Source organism: Opisthocomus hoazin, chromosome 6, assembly GCF_030867145.1.
Source record: "Opisthocomus hoazin isolate bOpiHoa1 chromosome 6, bOpiHoa1.hap1, whole genome shotgun sequence".
Lineage (NCBI taxonomy): Eukaryota > Metazoa > Chordata > Aves > Opisthocomiformes > Opisthocomidae > Opisthocomus > Opisthocomus hoazin.
Window position 1 is genome coordinate 5,754,013 of NC_134419.1, and position 23,163 is coordinate 5,777,175.

Consider the following 23,163-nt stretch of genomic DNA (forward strand, 5'->3'; position numbering starts at 1 on the left):
AAGTTACCTCTATGCTAAATACTTGAACTGCAGCTGATGTACCAGTAGAGCTGGAGCAAAGCCAAATGCAGGTTTGACCCTGCTGAAAGCCAGCAGCAGCACACTGGGTTGATGATGGATAACTGCACAGATACCAGTGAACGCGAGTTGAACAAAAGGCTGCAGAAGACTTTCCACCCACCGTATGCTAATAGGCCGGAGGGGTAAGGGAAGGGATGCTAGGCAGAGGATTACATCTTCAGTCTTGTTTATTAAGGACAAAATATTCAAATAACTGTGTGCCTGCCCCTTGTCTGAACTGGCACTGAAAACAGAAAGGCAATTGCCTTTCTAAACTCTTCCAGGAAGATCTGAATAAAGAAGGTGAACTTACTGGAGGCATTAGGCCATGCATGTCTCATCTTGCAATGATGGGAGCAGTTCCCCGCAGAAGTGGGCCAGGCTAGGCGCCGAGCAGGTGGATTAACTGTTCAGAGGAAAAAGCATGGAAAGTAGCTTTCTTGCAGAGCAGGTCTCCACACAGAGAAGTACGAGGCAGTGTGGCTTAGTGCTTAAGCTAATGAACCACCGTCAGACCTCTCTGGGAGTAGATGTTAGCACATAGCGGTATGGCCTTCGACAAGCTGGCACCTCTGCAAGGAGCCAGAGGGTTTGGTAGAGAGCAGGCTGCCCGTAGCCAACCTCCCAAAATACACATTGTGCTTTATTGGAAATGTAACACAAACATTTCCAGCACAGGCCCTGTAATGAGCTTCCAGTTTGCCTCAGGACGTTTTCTCCCAACTTGGTTATATTTATGAGCAGCTATTTTTGCTCAAGTACAGAAGAGAAAAAAAAAATTGCATGGGTTGAGCTGCACTTGCCCTTGCACCTACCACTGCAACCCTTGGGGCATCTGCATGGGGAAGGGGAGAGCTTTTGGGGTGGTTCACATCCATACATGAGCTGCTCTGCTTTACCTTTCGTTATGGGGGGGAAATATATACATTTTGTTTCAGATAAGAGCCAGGCAACCATGAGGTTTATGAAAAAGAAAATGAGCTTAAGAATACAGAGAAGCAAAACCATTTGTATAGCGCTGAGGTGGACTGGAGTGCGGTGAGGTTGGGGCATGAAGATGGGTTTGGCTCTAAAGTAATCAGCTTTCTCTGCCCATGGAAAACCTTTCACATCTGGGTACTCCAGGAAACCAGGGTGGCTGTTAGGTGTCAGAAGGGAAGTGTATCCTCAAGCGACATCCTGATGGTATTTCCCCCTATCTACACCATCAGCCAAGGTGCGTAACCTTATGCAGAAGAAGCAGATCTGCTGGTATTTCTAGTTACCAAGACTGTTTGGGGTTTCTACTTACCATTCCTCACCTTATTACAGCAGCTTTCAGTTTGGGGTTTCTATCTGTTGAGAAATTCCAACATTTTACTCTGTATTTTCCTTCTGAATTGAGACAGAAAGTCAAAATGTGAACTTTTTTTTGTGTGTGGAATAAGAAATTCCAAACAATCCCCCTTAGAAAACGTTAAACATGTTTGTGCAAATCAATTTACCCAATTACAGTGCATCCCCACATAGTTGCAGGCACTAAGCACAGAGGAAGCGTCCTTGACTCCAACATCACTTACAATCCCAAAGCGTTCAAGGAGTGTGTTTTAATGTTCTTCAGTACCTCAAGACATGGTATTGGCAGCAAGAGAAGACTCTTTATTTTTAAGTAAGCACAGTGGCAAGGCTTGCTGTTGGCCAGCCCACCAGCTGGGGTAGAAGGAGGAGTGTGGTGAGCTAGGCTTGTGTTCACCAGGGCGACATCCGTGCAAGAACATTTGCTTACCAACCTGCCAGATATTGCCTGAAGCCTTGCTCCTGAGCTCAGTAAAATTCGAGCCTCCTGGCATAGCTGCCGGCTTCCTTAGCAGAGGTTGCCTGTCTCCTTCCCCGCCCCAGCAGTGCAGGCACCCTGAGCTAATGGCTCCTAAGGGCTTAGTGGATACTGGCAAAGATGCAGCCATCCTCATGCTAAAACCTCCGGGCAAGGCGATATTTGTTGTAACGACCCATTTCCTCTCCCTAGAGCAATGCAGGGAGGTAAAGTGGGAATTAATGCGCCAATGATAATGAAGTGATGGGGATTAAAATGACTCCAGCAATACAAGTCTCTGGTTCCCCATGCAGTTTCCTATGTGTCGTCTGTCAAGCACCTGAAGGTCTCTGCGAATGTAAGTGTTGCTCTGCAAGGTTATATAGGTGCTCTGTTCCTGCATATTTTAACAGGAGCTGGTGCTAACTGGGAGTAATGGGTCTAAATAACCTTTTAAGTTACGAGCACGAGCTCTGCACACTGCACCCGTGCTCTGCTACTGACACATCGTGCCTGCCATAAATAGTGTAAGTCATATAATCTGCATAAACCCATCATAATTAGATAAAAGTCAAATGAAACATCTTTCATCTACTGTAAATGACTCAGGCCAGAGTCTAAATAAGTGCCAGCGAAGAGTGTGGGTTCTAACAGCAACGGGATTTCCAGGAATTCTTCTTCTCTTACAGAAAAATCTCTGTTGTCCAACGGCGCTCGGCATTTGAGCAAACGGGGGCTAAGCCAAAGTGAGAACCAAGTGCCAGGGCTCGGCAGCACATGTTTCACATTAAGGAGCTGTTTGAGGGGCCTATGTGGCTTAGTGGATAAATCATCACGTTTGTCCCCTTGCAGCTCACAAGTCCAGAATAGCCTGTGGTCCTACAGGAGAAAAAACTCAGCCCGAGCTCAATAGTTTCCATCACAGTGGCTGTGCTCTGGTGTGAAACAAGCAGTGCACAGACCAGGTCTGTGGGCTGGGCCCGTGGGAAACCCCAGCCCCACCTTACGTGGGACCTTGGGAGCAGTTGTAGGGTGCAACAGTCCCCATGCTGCCGTGCACAACCCGTCCACGGGTCTCCTCCTCTATCCGCAACCTCGGGAGCAAGCACTGTCTGCTGCTGAAACATGGGAAAAGCGATGAAAACAGCAACGAAACACAAGCCCAATGATCTAGCACACAAATAGCAAAGGAAGGAGAGATAAATACTACGATAGTCTTAAAATATCTGGAGGAAACCAGCCAGGAGCCAGTTTGGCTACAGGGGGACGGGCTGGAAGTTAATGACCGATGATCCCGATATTACCGAGTGGCTAAGTGGATTTCTAACCACCTTTTCCACAAAAAGAAGCCGAATCTCACATCCTAGAGATCGGGTTCATTTTCTTGGGAGGAAAAGGGCTGCTAAAAGCCTTTAATAGCTCCTTCTCATACAATTGTGATTATAAGGAGCTGGAAGGAAGCCGGGCCTGATGTGTGAGATGCCAAAGACTTGAACGTGGTAAACAAGGGTAGGGGAATATTTGTTTTGACAGCACTCTCGGTACGCAGGAAACATCAAGCAATAAGAGGGACGACTCCGCACAGGAGTTCCCAGTCCTATATTTAAGAGCAAAGCAAACTAAGGGAGGATCCTGCAAATTATAGACATCTACAAATAACCCCAGACCTTTTGTCTCAGCTGTGGGAAGATCCTGAGGACACCGATAACAGAGATTGCATTGCACAACACTGGGAAACAGGGGACCTGGTGGTGTGTCCACTCTGCCCGGGATCTTGGCTCTATTCCGGCTACAGGCTGCAGGGGAAGGTGGAGAGAGCCCGGGAGAGGATAATTATGGAATAACCTGTCGATGGAGGAAGTGGCTTCCCAACCTCTCTTTACTTCGGGCTCCAGTTCTGCTCAAAACCAGGAAGATTTATAGCTCTCCCCATGGTCATGTTGTTTTGTCCTTCTGGCCAGATTAGTTTAATAAATGAGAGGTAGGAGAAAACTGCTGAAAAGCAAAGCCCCTACAGCGATGCTGTGTCACATCATTAAATAAGGGGACTTTTTACTTAAGAGGAGTTGTTTGACCCGTAATTACAGCTAAACTCCCATTTGGAAAATGGCCTTCAGTCTATAGGGGCTTCTCCTGTCATTTTAACAAGATGCAGCATTCAAATCCTCCCCCTCTGTTTTCGAGGGCAGCGTAAAGGATTATATAATATTAAATAGCAGCTGTTTTTCAGGCTGGAAGGGGGTCTTCATTGCTGTGTGATTCTGCTACACACAAAAGCTCTTTCTGAAATTAAATACTCTCTGTAAATGTCAAATAGTATTTGGTTCTCATTCCTGAGGTCTGCACACAATTGGCTGTAGCAAAACACAGGCTGTAAACTAACCTGACTTGTATGACAGAATGAGTATCGACTGGGAATTTCCAAATCCCAGTGTCACTGGGGCAGCTGGAGCTCGGAAGATTATCAAAGGTGAAGACATTGCAGTGTCCTGAAACATGGGTTAACCACGCTTGCAATATTTACCGTCCCCTAAGACTGGATTTGGTGTATTGAGAATGCAATGGCATGTTTAAACACATTGCCTCATCGCCATCTCGATCTGAACCAATGATGAATCTATAAAGCAGCTCCAAGGTCACCAGGCAGCTTCTTTGGTGATAATAATAATTACATTCCTTGCGTTTGCACTGCATTTTTCATTTGTAGATCACAGGAGACTTCATCAAAGCAGGCAGCAATCATCACTTCCCATTATCACTACCAGAGAGGACGAGGTGCAGGAAGGGTAAATAACTTGTGTGTCCCAAACTAGGGGTCAGGTGAGGGGAGTGGCAGGAATTAGGAGCCCCATGGGACCTTATTCCAAGGACCAGCCATAGCTACTGATCTGCTGTCCCAGATGGATTAGCATGAGATTGCCAAAAACCTGGTGGCGAGGAGATGGCTGGGAAGTTTTGGATGAACCACTTCTGCTTTGTTCTTTATTTGTTCTTTGTTTTCTTCAAAAAGAAACATTTCACGGTTACCTGCGCTTTCTGAGAAAGCTCTCCTGAAGAAATATTTTTTGACATCATAAGGTACTTTGTGGTCAGAAAGTGTGTGTATTCAGCCACAAAGGCTCTCGATGTAGATATGGGAATCCCAGACCTGTGTCAGACTCCTTGGCCAAATCTCCCCATCCCTGATGAGCTTCTGGTTGCTGTCTCACCAGCATAGTGCAGCTGGTCCAGGTTGCTCACAAATGCATGGTTCATTCATCCAAAATACATACCAACAAACATCTTGCATGCCAGCAGACTCCTGCTTTAACTATTTATCTCCAAAGCATTTAAAACACTTCTGTCCCCCAACGTCTGGATTGAGACCAGTTGTGGGACAAGACGCGAGCTCTCTTCCTATCTGAAAGCTTTGAAGGTGTTGGTCTCACATCCACTTCCCAGCAAGCAAGGCTAAGTTTTGACATTTCAGCAAATTTTTCTGCCTGACCTCACGTGGGAAATTTCCTGCCCATATTTAAGCCTTGCGTGGCCTCTTTCTGCTGTCACTCCCTCTAACAGGAGAGTTGCGAAAAAAGAAAATAAAAACAAAAAGGCGAGCCCGTAAAAATGTCCTCTGCCTTCTGCTGTTACGACAGACATTAATACTCATTATCCAAGTGTACATTTTCATTTCACATCACTTTTAATCAGACTCCAGTTTCATTCGAAATTTGAAGTCTGGCAAAAATATAAACTTTTTTTTTATAAGAAATGTTGCCTTCTTGGAAAAACAAAACAAAACAAAAAAAATCCTCTTGATTCTTTCCGAGCAGTTCTTCAATACTTGAGCTGGAGTGGTTTATAATGCTTGAAGACATTTGTGTTTTGCATTCAGAAATGCTTTGGGCTTTTGCCTTCAGTTGTGCAAAGTTTCAGCAAAAATAGTCCAAGGAGAGTGATTTCAGTTTCTGATTCACATTTTGATGTCAGCAAGGAACTGAGATCTCAAAGATACAAAGAAGTTGTTTCTCATGATTTTGCAAGTCTACACTTCATTTAATAGTTGTCTGAATCAACTCCATGAAAGATTTTATTGCTATTCTTGTCCTGGGCTCCCTCACTAGAGCAGGGGTGTTCCCTAAAAAATGAAGAGTTTGCAAATTAGGGACAATACAAAGACTGGAATCCCAGGTTCTTTTAAATACGAAGGAGGACTTTGCAACTTTGATTTTTTTAGATTGGTTTCTATTCTTTCGATTTTGCATTTGAGAAGAGGCAGGTTCACCACAAAAGCCAAATTAACAACTCTGTTGAGCTCTGTGCTTTGCACTGGTTTGTGAGAAGGCAGGACAGCGATTTTCTATTTTTTTTTTCCCAAAAAACAGCTGGCCTGTTGCAAGGAAAACGGTTGCAGGCTCGCAAACTCAAAACAAAACCCCGAAGTGGAGGCTCAAACCCCTCGTGTCCTGCAGGCCAACAGAGCATTTTACTGCAGGGCGTAACAGTGATAATTTGGGGGACCAGGGCTGTGCTTGCTGGCAGCTCCCAGGACAGATTTGTGTCTCCACCGAGTTTTGTGCAAGGCTCGCCAGGTTTTGTGCGCCCCGTGAACCTGAAATTTGTGTTGTTTTCTGTTTTACACAGCTCCCAAGGGCAGAGAGAGGAATTCAAGCCCATCTCAAGTGAGGCCGCTCGCCCTCAGCGAAGGATGATCTGGCACGGAGGTGCTAACGTGCCAAATAAAACCATCACGGCAGGAAAGCTTTGGGAGTCTCTTTTCCGATGGAGCCCATCTAAACACCAGTCCTCCATGACAGCATGCATGTAGGCTATAAAAACTAGCAAAGAAAAAGATTTTCAAATTTGCTTCACCTCACAAATGAATCTCTTCCATGGCTGATCTCAGGGATGGCTCAGGAGCCAGGGTGGGAGCATCAGCAGCTGCCCAGGGACCCAGTGTCGGAGCTGGAGGAGAGCACACTGTCATGCAAAGCAGCTGCCAAGTACTTTAGGATCTGATATGGAGATGGAAAATGGAAAAGGAGCCAAATTTCCTTGGGAGATAGGGCTGGCAGGGCTGGGAGGCAAAGGCGCTCTGACCTGGGAGGTGATTGCCAACCCCAGAGGATGCTGCAAAACGAAGACCCCGATGGCTGCCTGCTGTTGAGCGGCACCGCAAACCCTCCTCCGCTTCCAAGGAGATAAAACCAGACTGCGAACGTCGTACATATAAGCTGATTTAGATACAGCTGGTGTGCTAGGAGCTGGAGGTAATTTATTTCTCTTGGCTGATGACCTGCTCCCTCCGAGGGCTGCGTTTTCCAAGCACTCTCTGCTTGGCCGCAATATTTGTGCCTCTGACAATTATTGTTATTTTAATATTAGGCTAAGAGCTAATGTATTAGGCTAATATATTAAGCTGGTAGCCTGTAGACTTTAGCGAGTCTGTTTTGGTGACACATGAAGGAGATTTTATAGATAGGCTGTTCAAACCCAGCTCAACCCTAGTCTGGCATTTAACTGCAGCTTGCAGAATATAATGGCTGAATGCATTTAGCCCATGCCCACAATAACTCTCTTTGACTGCAAAAGAAGTTCCAATAAACATGTCATTCAAATGCGAATGTATTCCAGTAAAAATTAGTGAGCTGATGCTATGAATAACCTGCAGAGCTATAGTGTAGTTTCAATTGCCCTCCCATCAGACGGGACCGAGATGATTAACACCAGATCAGCCATGATATTTATATTGCTTGGATCATGGTGTGTCATAAGCAAATGCAAAATTGCATACTGTATTGTAACAGCAGGGATGGGAAGAGCCACGTAATGAGCTGGTTTTATAGTGAGAAACAAATGGGATTGTAACACAACCTTGGAAACAAGGGAGTGCTTCCAAGCGGGGCGAGGGAACAGGACAGCAGCGTGTGAGAGCAGTGCTAAGGACTCTTGGGCTAAATCAAGTAATTTATATAAACAGAGGTGTTGGGGGAGGGGTTTTTTCTTGTTTTCATGCAGCAGCTTCATATGATACAGAGTGGATTTGAATAAATGCCGTGAAAAACAAATCCCTAGACCTGGCTATCTTGGGAGAGCATTTTAGAGGGTTAATTATTTTTATTTGTTTCTGCTAAAATCAGCCACTGCAAGTTTTTCTGTTCTCCTGTCTCCAGCTGCCCTATTTCATTAATAACGGGGTTCCCTCCTGTGAATCTGCCCCTCTAACCAGAGAGGCCCTCCCCCACCTGCGGCCCCTTTCCACCGAGTGCTATTTTGTAAGATCTCTTGTCACCAGGGCTCTGCGAAGACTTCGGCGTGTAATGGGAAACATGTGTCTTTCCCTGGCGCTTGCAACCTTACCCCAAGGAGCTCCGGCGAGGGCTGAAATGGGAGTGCTCTCTGCGGAGACAGGGAGCTGATGGGGAAAAGCTCGGAGCCAGAGACGGCGACTTGGGTGTTTTATGTTTGCTCTCAGAAGCGCGGGGTCTCGCACAAAGACGACGGCGGCAAGAGGCAGTTTCTGCTGCAGAGGCGGGGGGACGTTGGGCAATCACGCTCGTGACAAGCAGCCTAGACAAAAGAGGGCAGGGGGGAAATAAAAGGCTTGTTAGAAGATGGCAAAAGCAAAATGATGCGAAAACAACCCCCAGATTGAAGCCGCGGCCCGCCATGGTTTTGCACGTTTTCCTGAGCAAGGGAAAAAAGAGGAAGAAGCTGGAGGAGATGCAGAGAAGCTGGGGAATCGCTGTGTTTTTTAAAGTATTTTTCATGGATCGTCACCATCAAAAAGAAAAGTGGTCATCATAATACTGCATGCATGATATACGATATACATAATATATATGTGATAATGGGCCTCATTCCTCTTTGTTATTGCTTCTGGATGTTTTAGACTGTAGCCTTCTGGGCAAAGGAGATTCTGTAAAGAAATCAGTGCAGTGCACAAGGATGCCAAGCCCAGAGTATGGATGAGGTTTTGAGGTTTACTCCAGCGATAAAACATGCTCATCCCCTTGGCCACCTCCATACATTTTCTGTGGCACTGGGTGATCAGAGGCTCTCAAGCTACTGACCAGCCAGAAATACAGTCCAGAGTATTGTGACTTGGCTTCATAGGATTAAACATTGGAATAACTAAGCACACAGGATCTGGCCAGTGTCTGACAACCAGTGCTTCTGGATTTCCAACAGCCAACTTCATTCTGAGAAAAAAAAAAAATATGTAAAAAATCAGGCTAAGGCTGAGGCAAGTTGTTGTTTCCTTGCGAGTTCACTTGCAAAGGTCACTGCTCCTCTCCCCCCACCCCAGTGTCTCTCTCTGCAACTCTTTTGTTTGTGCAAGTCTTCAGGAATTAAAACCTCATTTCAAGGGTTATGAGTAGACCACAGCAGCGATACGTTGCACTGATTATCAGCAGCAGGCAAGATTTTCCCCATCAGCTCTTTAGCTGCAGTAGTGTGCAAGATCTATATGGCTTACATTGATTTTTCCTGCTCGTAAATTTTTTTTTTCCAGCTAACAGGGACTCCATTGCATTAGCAGAACAGACTTAGTATGATAAATTATGTAGGATTATATTGTTACGGGGAATTGCCATCACCTCAGCAGTAATAGAAAGAAAAGGAAAAAAGATAAATAGATAAATAACGGCAAGATAGCTGGGAGTGCAGTGAGAAGAGAAACGGCCCTGGTAGGGAAGCAGATAGACATCTTCCTCAGGTGAAAAGATTCATTTGTGGAGACAGCATGCTGGGGAATCTTTGTATGAAAAAGCCAAGCTATAGGAAAGGAGTTGTCTTTATGGAAAAGGTGGAGGTTTAGAGGTTCCTAGGGGTTGAAGGTTTCTAGACCTGGAGTTCATTTGTCACTGCAATACTGGGAGCACCATTTTCGGAAGTGAACAGAAATTTTCAGTGGCCTAATTTCTGGGAAAATAGACGGAGAAACCTTGGAAGATGCTGGATTTCCCAGAAGCAGCTGGTACCTGCACTGGGAAGGTCAGTCTTCTTGCAGCAGGACCCCTGAAAACTGAGGGAGCCCCAAATAGCTCAGTGCTTTTGCAAACAGGCACATCATTGATTAAAGGCCTAGCAGGAATGTTATCTTTCCTGGCCTCTTGCACAAGAGGCTAGATAATTAAATTTTGTAATCTTTGCATCAAGCCTGTAATTCTCTGATGGCGTTAGAGTAGATCTTTCAGAAAAAGCCCCAACCTAAATGCCACAAGAAGCATCTTGCCTCCCTGAACAGTCTTTGCCTATTAGAAAGGCTCACACTAGAAATGGTTCAACATTTCCGCCTCCCATTTGGTCTGATCTTATCTGGGTTGAGGTTCCAGCCCCACCATCGTTTCTGCTGGCTCAGTGAAAGACTGATTTAACATCAGCAATGCTTTTCCTGCTGTGAGAACTGGCCCGCTGTGATGGAGCCACCGCTTGCCTTCCTCCTTGGGGAGCTCAGTGGGTCAAACTCCTGAGATGCTCACTGCACAGCCAGGTTTTCAAGCATCACTGTTCAGGCATCCTCTCCAATGTCCATCCTCCACACCAAGCCTGAGCCAGACACGTTCCCAGCAGTGCTACACACAGTAGCGGTGACACTTGCCCACTTGTAACGCCAGCCTCTGCCTCTCTTTTATTTCTCTGTATCATTATGTTGATGTAATAAATATGCAGAGGAGCTCCAGGCACCCACCGTTTCCTTTGTTTGAAACACTTTGCCATGTTCTCCCAACTGGATATTATCGTATGATTATAGACATGCCGGAGAAATAACTCCTGATGTCAGTGCTGCTTTTATACTGCAACTCTGCCTCCCCGTCCCCCGCTTTGCGTTTCCCATCCCACATTCACACGCTCCCATTACATGGCTAGCCTATACTTTACTCCCTCTGTTCTTGCTGCAGCTCCTCTTGGTAAGGGAAGTCTTGATTATACGTTATAGCCAAGTGACTTGAATCACAGACAAAGAAATGAACACAGAGGAGTGTTGCTTTGAGGTCAAAGTGAAGTCAGAGCCCTCTGGTCGGGAGGCAGGTCCTCGACGAGAGCCGGTGGGCACCTCCTCTTTCTCTGCCGAGCCTCTGCACACCTGTAAGGACTTCACCTCCATCCGGGGAAACTTCAGCCCCTCCAAGCCAGCCCATGGTGAGCTGGGCATAGGGCAAAATCTTCTACATGGGCTGCAAACTTCAGGCACTAGGAAGACTCCTGCCTGTTTCCAACAGTGGGAAAATGTATGAGTGGGGAAGTCATATTTACATAAGTCAAGGAAAACACTGTTTCCTTCTTCGGCAGGAAACTGAAGTTATTCTCAGAGCTTCAGCAAAAGAACAAGAAATTAAATAAAGCGCTGGCAGCCTAAACTTGGTTTATTCCTGTGGTTTTACAATCTCTGAGTCAAAATAAACAAATTTTCCATCTCAGGAGAATTATTAGGGTAATAATGGAGGGGGGGGGAAGTTATTTACAGGCTCCAATGGAATCGTTCAATGAATCATGTAAACTGAAACAACAGATTCAGGGCAAGAAAATTCACGTTTATGCAACTGTGTGGTTTGATTCTTCTGTTACTGGGTGCTCTGATGCAGCAATACAAGATTGGGCAAACCTTTGGATGCTCCCAGCAGGAGTTCTGCCTGAGAGAGGGGCAATGATCAATATTACAACACCCAATTTCTTTTAGTTAAGAGTTGTAATGGACATTAATGGTGTTGTCCCTCCTTAAGCCTGGGGTGGACCCTCATGGGTGCCTGCCAAAGCAGAGCTCCAGGCTGAGTGCTTCCATCCCAGGCATAGTGTGGTGGTAATTTACATTGTCCCATGATATCCAAAGATTAAATGCAAATGGAAAATCTGAATCCTCATACCTTGATGTGCTTACCATCTCAGCTCTTGAAAAATAACCCAGTTTGGCATTGTTTTTCCTCAGGACAAGAGGCTAACAGCCCATACCTAATTACATTGCAAGGACATCCCTATGGGCAGCACCTTACGTTAGCTCCCTGCCCACCTCTTCTAGTTTGTGCCTTTGCTGTGAAATTCAGTGGTGTTGCAAGGGAAGCTCTTTCTCAGTTGAAATCCTGTCTGCCACTATTCATACGTGTGTATATAAATATATTAGAACCTATCACCGGCTTAAGGAGGGACACCACCATTAAAATCCATATATATACACATAGGTATCTAATATATTTATTAGCAAATACTTAGCCCTTCCACTGATTTACACTGCATGGTTTAGGCATTTAGACATACATATATATTTATCATAGGCATCCCATAGTTCTTGGGAGCTGTGTCTACAGCCAGCAAGAGCTGCAGGCACAAGAGTAACCAAATGTAGCTACAAGAACGAATTACAGGTGGCAGTAAGCACAAAAGGTAGTTACAAGAAATGGGAAACTACAAGAGGTAGCTACGAGGGTGAGTACCAGAGGTAGGTACAAGGCTTTTGGCACTGGGAGTGTGAAGGGAACGGGAAGAAGAGCCAATATGTGGATGCCGGGATGGGAAAGATGCAATCACAGCAAGTCCGGAAGCTCTTTGCAAAGCTTTTGCCTTTCATTGGGATCCTGGGAGACAAAGGAGATAGCAGATAGGTGAGAAAATCTTGAGTTGTTTACTCCTTTCAAACCCAAATTGGGCCAGAGGAACACTTTGCCCTGCACAAAGCAATTCCTAGGCTTAGGCCACTGTTTAAAAGGTAGAGGTTAAACTCAGAAGCAAGCCTGTAATTTTTATAAAGAAGGTTCATATTTCCCTTCTGGAAATATATATATATGGAAACTCACGTACACATGAAGTCTAAGACATGTACGAGCGGACCATTGAAGCCTCGTTATCTTCGCTTTTGTTCTGCTTTCCTGGTGCTTTTTTAATCCCCGTACCGGGACTGCGTTGGGATCGACTCCCTTTTCCAGGACAAGCTTTTCACAGGGCTGAAGGGCTCTTTGTTCTCGCCCCACCGCTCCTTGGCGTTGTTTGTGGAGCCGTCCCTGGGGTGTACTTCTGCTCTTCCAGGGGGCCAGTGGCGGAGAGGAAGAGGCAGAGGATGTGAACTCCGATGTTTGAACACAAAGAGAGAGAGGAGGACCTGTTTACTCTTCTGCCAAATGCTGCCCAGCAGACAGAGAGATTTCCATGTGTTCATGAGTAAAACCCCAAGAAAAGGGGTAGGAGACAGGGGGCTGTAGGCCGATGGGGTGCTGTGGTGCTGGGTTTCTCCCCAGCAAGCAGCAAGGTGGCAGCGTTTGCAGACCTTGCTGCCGCTATCACCATCTCGGTGCTTAGGTGAGTTCTTCAGAATTGCGTGGGAGTCACTTCTGGGACTTCCAGGTATAAAACCTGTTGGGTCCAGCGAAGCTACTTCACATACCGTGGCACGGAAAGTGAATACATTAGTGCTGATGGTGCCTGGAAGAGAGCCATGGCCATTCCCAGGCACGTAGAGCTGGAAGGGACCACCTACGTCACAGGACTCAGTCACCAGCTCCTCACAAACACATCCCACAAGCTGGTCAAGCATGAACTACTCAGTTATTTCCTGGTTAGTCTTGCAGCTGTTACCCCTCACTTCTTAAAATCTTGGCATGAATATTGGAGTAATTCAGTTTTTCTCAATTTTTTTTGCAATCAAATGTTCACAGAGCTTTCTTGAGGAGGACCCAGAGTCCACGTTATGCATGTGCCATCATGTTTCCTTTCTTTTTTATAAGACTAGTAAAAAATGTAACTAAGATGCATATTCACTTGTTGCACTGTTTTCACAAAATGCTATTTGGTTTTTCTTTTTGCTTGCACTCTCGGGAACACATATGTGAAAAGGATTTTGTGTTTCATTCTGCAGCATGGAAGGAAAGTTGGCAATTGTTTTGCAGTCCTTCTCTCCATGTCTTTTGGCCTTGGTGGTCCACAGCTGAAGCCCGAGGACCAGTGGGTGGTGGTTAGTGGGACCAGCGAAGGACTCTTGCCTTCTATACTCGCCACAGCAGGTTTTCATAAATGATTGAATCATTAAAGTGAACAATTTGCTCTAATATGAGGTGGGCTTAAACACCTTTTGCTTCTTCACAATGGTGTTGCCTCCACCATCCCCATTGCCCAAATTATATAGCCAAAGTGAGAACCAGATCCTGGAGATGGTCTGTGCTATAAACAATATTTTCGGGGGAGAAAAAGAAAGTTCATTTCTATTAGGATAATTTCTCAGCAGCCCAACATGTGGTTGTGAAGAACAGGCAAGCCCTAGGCACCGGGAAAGGGCAGGAAGGAGTTTCTTATTTTGTTTCTTTTTGCAGGCAGAGCCACCACGAAAAGACAACTCAGTGATGGCCTGAAAATAGGAATTTCAGAGCACATTGTGAAGCTAGCATAGTGGCAGGACTGAGCTCAAGGGGGTCTCCAGTGTGGAAGACCTGTTCCAGTGATGATCCTGGGGTAACAGCAATGGGACCTGAGGGTCCTCATGATTCAGTGAAACTGGAACGAGTTAACTTGCATTTATTGTGGATTAAGGTGGGGACATAGACAATTACTGCAGAGCAGCCACCGTGCAAGCAGTTAGCACCGTCCCTGCCTGGTGGGAACCTGCTCAAGAGTCCGTACTCATAGAGAGGGTGGACAGTGGTTATCTCAAGGTCAAGCATGCAGGAAGCAACCAGGGCGACATGAATACTGTGTGAGTGGGAGCTGCTGGCGGGGCTATCGGTGCTTCCCAGGTCAGGCAGGACATCCAGGGAGTCACCCAACCACTGAACTAAGCACGAAGAAGTGAAGACGGCGACAAAAAAACCCAGTGAGAAGGTTCAAATTCTGGTCAGAGTAACCAAACCTTGTCAACAGAGGGAGACCCGGGCTACAGCAATGCCCATCTGAAGCTCGCTCTTGCACAAATCTTAAAGCACCACTGCTTCCTCTCAACAATACACACAGGCTCATCCCACCTACCCCTACAGCCCTCCTACACCTTCAGGTGCCAAGGTTGGAATTAACTTTATTTTTCATGTGAAGGAGCCTAAAGAGAGGCATATAACTAATGGCCTACAGTTGGGTGTTTGACAACATTTTTCAGGGGGGTCCCTGCCTTATAGAACCTGCCCTGTTGAGGCTGAAATTACAAAAGCCTTTGGTGTCTTTTTGCATGATGTTTATAGAATCATAGAATAGAATCATAGAATGGTTTGGATTGGAAGGGACCTTTAAAGCTCATCTAGTCCAACCCCCCCCCTGCAATAAGCAGGGAGATCTACCACTAGATCAGGTTGCTCAGAGCCTTGTCCAACCTGATCTTGCAGGTTTCCAGGAATGGGGCATCTACCACCTCTCAGGCAACCTGTGCCGGGGTTTCACCACCCTCAGCGTAAAAAATTTCTTCCTTATATCTAGTCCAAATCTAAGCTCTTTTAGTTTTAAACCATTACCCCTTGTCTTACTGAAACAGGCCCTGCTAAAAAGTCTTTCCTCATCTTTCTTATAAGCTCCCTTTAAGTACTGAAAGGCTGCAGTAAGGTTTCCCTGGAGCCTTCCCTTCTCCAGACTGAACAGCCCCATCTCTCTCAGCCTTTCCTCACAGTAGAGGTGCTCCAGGCTTCTGATCATTGTTGTGCTCTCCTCTGGCCCCACTCCAACAGGTCCGTGTCTGTCCTGTGCTGAGGGCTCCAGAGCTGAACACAGGACTCCAGGTGGGGTCTATGTATTTCTTCATCTGAAAGCGTCCTGGTCCATGGAAGAGCTTACAAGCAAATAATGATAGCAGTTGTAACAGAATTACCACCAGCATCTGAATCTTTTTGAGGGTGAAAACAAATGATGAAGTGACTGCACAGCCATAAAATCAACAGCACCTTTCCAACAAAAGCCAGAGGGCAACAACTTTGCTGGAGCACCAGCCGTCAGTAACATCTTTAAGGGTTAAAGTCGCAAACTGACAAAAGCCTTAATGTTTTTACAGCACACAGACATGTAACATACAATAGAGGACAATTTGTTCTACTGATGTCTAAAAATGCTTAATGGAGAAACAGGCTGTTAAAATACAGGATACTTTATAGGTTAGCTCTTCTCCATACTTCATCCTCAGGTATTTGCCAAGTTAGCAGAGCATCAGACTTCAAGTCACATTTAGGCTTCTTTAGAGCAGTTTTTCCACTAAAAGCTTAACTGAAAGACATACATATTAATGAAAAGGAATCATTCATTCTTGTCACAATTTTTGTCCTCAGAATAGTTGCAAATCCTTCATATCATTTTTTTTCTAATTGAGGGGAAATAAAACAGCTTTTATGTAGTTCAACAATTGTCCACAGTCTTTCCCAAGAATGGAAAAAAGCCCTAAAAATGGAAAGCAGGTGGGTTTTCTCCGCATCAAGTTTCTTCTTCTGCACAAGAAACAGGCTACATCCCTGTTTTCTGTTTAAAAAAATCCGTAATCAGTGTGTCTTCTAAAAGAGTCCTGTGAGCGAGAGATCTGTTGGAAATGTTATATGGTGCCTGCACTAGCTGGTTGTGTCTACAGTTTTTTCTAACTGGACTGACAAAACTTTCTTCCTTTTCTAAAGAACCAAGGTAGCCTTGGTGTCCCACCCTTGCTTTCCATCACTGCTAACTTGCAAAGTTCTGCAGATTTCTTTGATGTTGCTGTTGGCTTGGGAGTGCCAAAGTTGAAGAAGAAAACAGAGGACATCTTCAGAGATGTTGATGGGGATGGGGGAGAAGAAGTGGAGTTTGTTTTTTGTTTAAAAGAGACACGTGAGCAGTGCAGAAGGTAAGAGGAGAGGAGAAATGCTTAACAAAATAATCCCTGCTGCAGAACTCTGGGAGATGAAGCTCCCTGGGATTTCGCTGATGATTTACTTCGTTGTTTCTGAATATCTCCATTAGCTCCGAAGCCTCCTCATTGGGAATATAGCTGGCAAAAGTGGACCACTCTGGCATGTCCGTTTTTCACATCCAGGTGGATCTCAGCCAAGCACACAGTCACACCATTATTTCAGACATGGGTTATCAGCAACACACACAAAAATGCAGGGTTAGAGAAGCAACATTCAGAAGAAATGTTGCTGATAAACCTGGAAATACTCTCAGACCTCCCATGGCAGAGGAACAGCCAGCAATAGTTAAGCGAGTGCCAAAGCAAAACCCTTGACCTGAACAACTGCAAATTTCAGAGACATTTGAAACAAAATCTCAGGCTGAACTCTGAGGCGTGAGAACAGGGTAGAAAATTAAGCTGATATTAATGAGGCACCAAATGGGTCTGAGGTTCAGGGTGAAATTGTGGGACCCTCCTGGCTTTTCTGGATTTTTGTTTTTTTGGAAGCACTCTAACTCCACGAGAAGTACTCAGTGGACACCTTCAGCTTGTTCTTCACTCAGTAGCATAGCATCCCCCCTAGATAAACCAGTCTGCCCCACCCTTATTTACTGTGTCAGCTAATGGAGGGATAAAAGCAGATGGGATAGTTCCATTTAGCTGTTTTTCCTCCCACCTTTCTTCTTCACCGCCTGTCACTGATTGCCTTTCTTACCCCTCCTCTCCCCCCTATTAAAACAAAACATCTGCCGCAGTTTTAAGATGCCGTGGGCTTTTGCAGGCTGTTACCAGCAAGGAGATCACTTTGCGTGGAAGGAAGCTGAGCGAGAGCTGCAGCAGGTGAAGGGGTTTCATTCTCCCATTACTGTATTCAGCTGCCACGACCACGGAGCAGTCCGCGGGAGGCAGCAGGAATGATTTCCAAACCAAAAAGAGAGCTCTGGCAGGCTGGACTGGGGCTTGGCCCCCATCCGCCAGAGCTCTACAGAGCTCAGCTGGTGACTAGTCGCTGCGTCACTCCTTTCTGATTAAATTCCCATTAAGTTTAAAATAATAATATGTCCTTAGTGGAATAAGAAACTCTGGAAGAAGAAAGAAAAAAGTCTTTGTGGCGTTTTTTTGGCCAGCAGTGAACCAAGGGCCAGCCCTGAAGAAGCATATGGGAAAAATGGCTCTAGGAGCATGCTTTTCTTCTGTTAAAGTGCGGGGCTTATCCTTGTATTTGCTATGACCACAAAATCCAGATTCACTGGTGAACTATGACCCTTTATACAATTATGACAATGAAAAATGCTGGACAACATACATAAATGATTATGTGTGAACTATAAGGTACAGAAGCACCCAAGTCTTTCAGCAGACAATTTCTCAAAGGGGGTTGATCGGAACAACCTGCACATTTGTGTCCAAGATCTTTGGTCTGAGATTTTGTTCTCCCCGCTTTCTGACCCTTTTTTTCATTATTTGTCTGCTCGCCACCCTGTGTGAAAGCCAGCCAGATCAAGCAAAAGGGGCAACCAGGTATTTTGGCATCCCCAGTCAGACCAGCCCTGAAGAAAAAAATAGAAATAGATCCATGCCACTGAACTCCAGACTATGGAGGTATGACCCTTCTTTACCACCAAGATTCACCCATACACCCAAGGACCAGTAGTTACTAGAGCAGCAATATTAATAATTATACCAATAATGCTTCTTTAGTTCTTACAGTCCACTGATCACTGGGGAGGGAATACCACTTCGTGTCTAGTCCAATGATCCCATCTTACTACTTTTAGCAATGAAATGGAAGATACAACCCTAAAAACCTTCATTAGTTGATCAATCTGAAACTTTTGGCTAAATGATATACAATGTTTTACTTCATTTAGGGGCTATATAATCTTTTTGGATAACTTTTTCCTTTGGTTCAAGTTAATTTTTGAAACTGAAGCACTATGAAAAGCAGATCTGAAACACATGAGCATTCAGAAAACAACAAAATGGAAAAAGCTTTGCAGCATTTCCATGGCCAATCTTTGCGTTTAAGCAAGACTGATAGAAAAGTAGGGGTATTTTCAAAGGCCAGCATTCCCTCTTTTTACAGAAAGTATTCATCAGATTTGAATCTATTCACAGTCTTTCTCTTCCCAATGTCCCATTTTGAAGGATGAACTTCCCCCGCACCTCTGTAGCTATAACTGCCCCAGACAGGGAGCAGATGTGGCTGAGCCACTTGGGTCAGCCCTACTTCCCCTCCATGAATGAACACCTCACCCAGACCCCCCTGAATTTTACATGGTCGGTAGCCGTGCGCAGTACATCATGGTCCTGGGGGAAAGTGGAGGAGCTGCTGAAAGTACAGATGTCATTTCAATAGTAACAAGATGCCTAGCTAATTACATCAGGTTACCTGATGCTTGGGTCCAAGGTGTGTAAGTGGGTAGAGGAAGCCTGAAGACTCTTGGAAAATGCTCAGTTTTGCTTGTGGTTGCTCACAAGGCTTCCGTACTCAAAGTGAATTCACATCAAAGTCAGGTTGCCTGGGAAAAGATTGAGAAAAAGCAAAAGAAGAGGCTGTAAATCATCTGGAGATCAGGTTGAATTCCTCGGGACCACAAGGCTGGGGCCAAAGACAGGAATGCAGCGTGTAATGGCCTTGCTTATCGCCCTTGTGCTGTATCCCAGAGTTATTAATGGCCTCTGGTGTGCAGTGACAGTAACACCAGCTTGAGGAGCAACCTAATAAAAAGAGGCTCCCTGTTCCAGGCAGCACAGCCAGGTCACTTGCAGGCATCACAGTCTCATTCCTGCTGCCCAAAGACATGACGCTTTTCGTCTGTTATTTCCACTGCATGTTTTCTCCATTGACATGCCTAGAAGGACACTAATGGCTCCCGTGATGATTTGGCTCAGATTATCCAGGTACTGGAGAGTAAAAGAAAGCTCCTCAAAGTCCTGGGAAACTCTACCTGGCACACACCATGGGGCTGATAACACCACTCCCTCCAAAACACTTGGCAGGGGGTAGGAGGAGCCGAACTATTAATCTTTCGTAATCTTGCTGGAATTAAGTGACAGTGATGGAGTACTTTGTAATGGACTTCCTGAATCCTCATACAAATGGAGGAAGTGACCACCCTTGACCAGATTTCTGGTCATGTTGCCTGTTTCCCTGCCTGCATTACACATTTTTCCCTTTTGCAATCAGCTCCGACCCCGCTTTAGCAGGGTTAGTGAATTAATACTCAGACAGCCTGTCAGAATGGTGGTCTGGAGGGGCCGGGGGGCTCCCTGAGGAGTGGTTCACAGGGTATCATCGAGCAGAAATCCTCGGTGCAGAAAGATCTCCAAAGGGAAGGCAGCCCTGTGACAGTTGGCCCCAAGTCCCCGTTGCCTGAGGCGATCTGGCAGTGGTGCCTCAAAGCACCAGGCTTTCCTGGGCACACCAAGAAATGCTGTCCTTGGGCTGTCCCTGAGACATGGACAGTGTCTGGCCTTCCCGGTGGCTTTGGTGCCTCCTCAGCAGCAGAAACATGTTGTTAAACAGAGCCGGCATCTGCGTGGGAGGCACTGGAACCTTTCAAGTCTTGCACCCTTCGGTCCATGCTGGGGAGAGGATGACTTTATTTTTGGAAGGCGTCAGTTGAGCTCTATTGTCCTGGCATATCCATGTTACAAAACCATATTGGGGACCCATTCCTGCCTTGTGACAGGCTTGCGTAACCCTCCAGCAACATTTGTGCTGAAAAGGGATAGTGACCTTCCCTTTGTGGAGCAGCGTTGCATTGCCAGCCAGGAGCTCTGGCAGACAAACTCCACCAAGCTTATGAACTCCCTGTCTCCCACCCAACAAGCTGAGCATGAACATACCCTGAAGGCTCATGTCAAAGAGTCAGCATGAAACAAAAAAGAGACCACAGATTACGGCCCGTGGGAGATTCAAACCACGCCAAAGGCGAGAGCCAATGGACACTTTGGCCATAGAAGGGCATATTCAGAGTCAGTTCCCAGCATCCTGACCTTGGTTTCGAGCACTGGCTTCAGAAACACAGTCAATCTGTCAGTCTGTGTGGGCTCTGCCTCTGGCATCGGGGCTGGCAGGAGGTGGGAACTGCAGGAGAAAGAGAGCTCAGAGAAATCCCTTTGCTAATCTGGCCCCGGGATTCCTGCAAGCACAGGGACAAAGCCCTGGGCTGCAATGAGGTGTCTGCAGAGAGGAAGCAGAGATGACTGCACGAGGACATTGAGCAGCACGGTGAGATGTCTCGCTGGCTAGCCCAGCCCTCATGAATATCACCAACGAGAACAAGTACTGGGCCACCACATAGCTCAGGTGTGGGCTTTGATTTTTTCATCTTTCCCCACATCAAACTCCCAGGCACTTTGAGCAGGAAGGAATTTGAGAGAGGTCCACCCCTTGACACCAGCTCTGGATTTGGCCACTTGGCCCTGACAGGTTTTAAAACAAAAATCACTTTATCAGCGGTCTTTTGTCCCGCTCCTGCACCCTGGAGCCCATCAGTCAGCAAAGAGCCACCTCTGATCTTCGCAAATGTGGATTCACTCACACCGCAGGGGAGAGTCAAAACCAGACACTCGAGTTTGTGCTACCCAATAGTCCTTTGCTATCTTTTTCTCTTTTTTCTCTTTTTCCTCTTCTTTTGGTCTTCCTTCAGCTAGTTAAAGCCCCTCTTGCTTGCTGCCTGCATCAAGCAGGTCTAAAGATATAGAAAAGGTTCAGGCTACAGTCCAGTGTTTTTTTGTCACTTACTTGTCTAAATAATGCAGGAAAAGCTCCTGCGTTTCAGACCAGGCTCTCCACAAAACGTGTAGAACAGGAGAGGTGTGAATGGAAACCTTGGTGGCATTAGGTGTTGTTTTTCTAAACATTCCCCATCAGTAAGCAAGCAGTCTCTCCGTGCTGCACGGTCCCACCGAGGTCTTTAAACTGTATTTCTAGAATTTCTCTATAAGGGGGGCCTCAAGCCTCCAGCTTTTAAATACAAAGGGAGCTGGGGAACAGTTTCTTTAGCAAGAGATTTGAGCAAATCTGTGCTTTTTGTCTCACTCTTATTTTTTTTCTTTTTTTTTTTTTATGGACATCTGTTGGGGTTTGTATTTTTTGAGTCATGGGGGTGAAGGGGATTGAGGGGGAAAGAGAGGTTTGCAGACGGGGTGAGCACAGCATATACTGGAAAAAATCCCGGATGCTATAAATGGGAGCCCCCTAACAGTGCAGCTCATCTGAAGCAAAATGAAAATATCAGGCATCCAAGAAACATATGTGCAGATGGCTTAGAGCCCAGTCTCCTTACTAGGGCTCTGCGTTAAATAAAATGCACCGGGTCATGTTGCTGTAGATATAAGAGATTACTAGGTGCAATGTGCACTTCTCTGTGAAACTGCAGGTTTTTAAACAATTGGAAATACAGACCTTGTTTATGGATCAAGCAAATGGCTTCAGTCAAGCAGAACAGCCTTTTCGGTTTTGTTTTTTTTTTTTTGCTAGGACTGGGGTCAGGAGGCTCGTACTGTGTTTGTGGGATTTTGCTGCAGACACTGCTCAGAAGGAGACCAGTCTCAACACCGACGTGAGAAGCAGCGTCCAAGAGGGCTATTGACTATGACCTGTATTTTTGAAGGATGATATGAATCAATCCAGAGCCTTGGCAAGACCTCGCGGTTGGGGCTTGTGCTTTCAGCCAATGTCAATTATGTCATTACTGAGCCTGCAGAAGCTATTACTAATGTTACTTTTACAGTTCACTGCCGACCAGAGAAAAGAGTTTTTCACACTGTTGTCGTTTTGTTGGAGCAAGACTATACGAATCGCAGATGGCTTCCTTGCCAGATGTAGCCTCGCAGGACGGCAGTTTGGGGTTTACAAGAGGTCTAATGAAAACTTGGCATTTTCCCAACTTTTGGCAAATACTCTTGGGCTGTCAACTCACGCAAGCAAGTCAAGATCCTAAAAATGTCTAATGACTTGTTCTCACCGAATGAGGAGGTGAAAAGTTTTACCTGAGAAACAAAACTCAAAGGAACAAACCAATACTCTATCACACTGGGCCTGAGCTCATGATCACAGTGCTTATTGAAAGCTCTCACCGCACACTGGATCTGTTCCCAAGTCTTTGCTATTGCTCTTGAGGGGTCCAACATATTTCTGCTGACACAGAACATTGATAACATTGAGAACACTGAGAAGTGACATCCAGGTGTGTTGAAAATCACAGAATCCTTACTTTGATGTCTGCTGCTCTTTTTTTTCAGTGAAGACTTTGCCGCTTTGTCCTGGGCTGAGAGTTCATTTGCTAGCCTTTCTGCCTGGTTTGTTTCTTCCTATGAGCAGTTCATTAAAATCATGCTAAAAGAAATTCTCAGGTGTGTGCCTTCAGATGTAGGACATCCCCTGTTCTCAACATTCCCAAATGGCGCAGAAGTAACTAACATCTCCAGCTGCAGGCTGGAAACTCTTCACACTATTTGAGTTTTCAGGTATATTATTTCCTTTTCTCTATCCATGAACACGTGTGCT